We start from the raw sequence: 3276 nt of genomic DNA on the forward strand, positions 1-3276 counted from the left end.
GAGGATCGGCGGGGAAAAGGAGAAGGGAAAAGCCTTGTGATGATACATTTTCCAGGGGAACAGGAGAGTACAGAAGAAACCATTACAAAACCCAATATAAAAATGAAATACAATATAAACCCAAATAATACACAACAACAATGGGGTAACTGGGAAATGCAGGAAGACAAGGATGTGGCTAAGAACTTTTGCATGCCCTAGCCTCAAACCTGGATTCCCACTTGGGATATCTTAGTTTTGGAGCAAGGGTCTCTGGGTTTGGCTTTCCTGATAAAATGCTACATAGACACGACTTTTTGGCAGCTGCAGTGCTGATCACATCAAATTCTGCAAAAGGGAGCTAGAAGAAATCCAAAGGGTGGCAGTGTTACCCAAAATGCTGAGACACATTTGGGGGTGCATCCAAGGGAATGGCTGAAACTGAACTCCCGTGCTGCAGATTGGCAGTGCCTGTGTGGGCCAGGCCTGGAAGGACAATGTCCCTCCAGTTTTTGGAGCAGTACGAGGGCCCAGAACTGGGTGTCCTGTGCTAGTCAGAACGATTTTCCCCATGAATCCCTGAAGGGATTTTTGTGCACCTTGGCATAAATAACCAATACAGCCTCCAGGAGGATGCGGTCATCATAAACTCTTGAAGCACAGCGAGGTGCCAGACCTGGGTTCAGAGATGTGATCACAGCCACAGCCTCGAAGAGGAGCTTAGTGGCACCCTGAGGTGGCACTGGCCTCGTGGTGTTGGCTTCTGAGCCAGCACCCAAATCTCTCTCTCGAGAGCATTATGGCGCAGCAGCGTGGCTTCTGGGAACTGCTTGGGGACTGTTCTTGTCCCTCCCGACATCTCCGGCTCTCCCTTGCCTCCAGCTCTGCAAATTGTGTGCCATGGGGAGCTGCTGGCCCAGCAGGATCCGCACGGAGGCTGGATTGTGGCAGCTGGCATCGCCTCTTAATATAGAAGTGAGGGGTGTGGCCGCACAGGCACCGCGGTGCAGAGCAGGCTGCGTGCCGAAGAGAGTCGTGCTGCACACTGCGAGGGCTTCTGGCTTTAATACCGAGCCCGAGGAAGGGCAGCGGCTGCGGAAGGGCTGTCAGGAGCGAGCCCGGGCGCTGCAGAGCAGCCCGAGAGCCTGCTCGGAGCTGGGCTGTGGCAGGAGGCTGGGGAGGGACGGGATGCGGGGAGCACCGGGCTGTCTGGAGCGATGCTCGCCCGGGTAACGGGGAGCCCGGAGCTGTGGCAGCGTGGAATGTTCTGTGTGGGCTGGAAAATGGTCCTGCACACCGTGCTGGAGCTGCACGCTGCCTCTGCTGCGCTGAGCGAAGCTTGCTCCTTCAAACCCCGCGTAGGGTGAGCTCCATCATGCAGACGTGCCCTGTGTGTCCTCTTGGAAAACTCGGGAGCTTTCCCATCCCCCCCAAAGCTGTTTTGAAGGGACTTCTCCATAGTTAACCCTGCGAATGAATAAATCATAATTATGATTCAAGTAATCCCGGGAATGAATAATTCATTGTAATAATTGAAAAAGAAATTTCAGCAAGAAGCATTTTACTATTACAAAACCAAACATCCACTAATTTTTTTTTTTTTTTTTTTTTTTTTCAAATAATAGGTATATTCTCCAGCAAAGTCTTTTTCATCTGGCTACCATACCCCAATTATGTATAGCATGAAAGAAAAATGCGCTTCCTCGTGTGACAGTCATCACCCCATTAAAAAAAAAAAAAAAAAAAAAAAGCGCTTTCTTTTGCAACAGCCGTCTTCAATGCTAATGAGTAAGAAAGGAAAGGGGATTAAGTGACATTTAAATCACATTCACCTCCGTCCTGAGAACAGGGCCAAAGAAAGCAGCCAAAGTCAGCTGGTCAAAATGTCCAGAGCCTGAACCAGAACTCGCCAGCTAGTTAGGAGGGAGGGGTAGAAACGGGAATGTTTTCCTCTAGATCCGTGCTGCTAAGAGATGGTGTAGGTTAAGCACATGGCTTGCAGCCAGCAAGACATCAGATGCTGCGATGATAAAAGCCTGGTTAATAACATTTAGCACCGACAAAGGGCTTTCAAGGGAAAGACAGGCTTTTGTCCTGGGCAGGATGGAAGCGGAGTCGCCTGTTAGCCCCATTTTCGGGTTGTTTCAGGAGAAAGTGCAGTTTGTGAGTTTCTCTGCGCTTTCGAATGCCGAGGGTGGCAGGGACGGGGCAAGCCACAGGTTTCTAAAGCCCGAAGAGCTGGTAGTCTGATTGCTTGTGAAACGCAGATTGTGATTTTGAAGGGACTTAGTGCTGTGTGCTGTGTGGCGGTGGACCAAAAAAAAGAAAGAGCAAGCTCACGTGTTTGGTATGTGGTAAAAGAGGCAGACTCGATCCACCCCAAATGAGGAGAGAAACTGCGTTTACCTGTGTCTTTTCCCGGTTGCACTCTTTACCGTGACAGGTTGTCTCCGTCTGTGGATGGTCCGATGCCGCCGTCGTGCTTGCATCATGGCAGTGACATTTATAAATGGAGGTCCGCGAGCCACAGGCATGGAGTGACTGCCTCAAGGTCAACTCCAGCCTGCGGCGGGGACGGGAACAACACCGAGGTCAGCCCGGTCCCACGGCCGAGCTCTGAGCCGTGCCCGGAGCCGGCGGTGCTGGGCAGCCCCCGGCAGGGGCTCGCCTGAAGGGACAAGGGCAGGATTCCAGGGGAGAGGTGGGCGAAAGGAGGGCGGCGGCGGTGCCGCCCTTTAGACCGGCTGTTGCGAACCTCCTGGTCGGAGAGCTGATCTCCCAGCGGCTTCCCCTCGGGGGTCTCCCCCAAAAAGCCGGCGCCCCTGGGCTGGGGCTGCCGCGTCCTCCGCGGCGGGGGGAGAGGTGGGGCGAGCATCCCCCGTCGGCGGGTGCGCGCATCCGTCTGTAGCTGAGCGTGTCGGCGCTGGCGCGGCGTGCGTGTCTGTGTCTCCGTGTCTCCGTGCGGGTGCCTGCGTGTGGCTGCGTGTGCCGCTCTCCCCGCGTGTGACACCGTGCGCGTGTGCTGGTACACTTTCCTCCCCCGCGTGTCTGCGTGTCTGTCTGTGTCCGCGTGTGCGCGGGGAGCGCAGCCGGGCTCGGCGGCAGCGCGGTGCCCCGAGCCCCGCGGCCGGAGGAGGAGCGGCGCCGGGAGCCCCGCGGAGCCGCCGGGCGAGCGCGGCCGCAGCGAGGCGCAACAGGCGGATGGCGGCGGGCGGCGGGCGCTGAAGGCGAGCGGGGCGAGGCGGAGGGACAGGGAAGGGCAGGCGGGGAAGGGCAGCGCCGGGCAGAGCGGGCGGG

This window comes from Hirundo rustica, chromosome 4 (genome assembly GCF_015227805.2).
Source record: "Hirundo rustica isolate bHirRus1 chromosome 4, bHirRus1.pri.v3, whole genome shotgun sequence".
NCBI classification, from domain to species: Eukaryota; Metazoa; Chordata; class Aves; order Passeriformes; family Hirundinidae; genus Hirundo; species Hirundo rustica.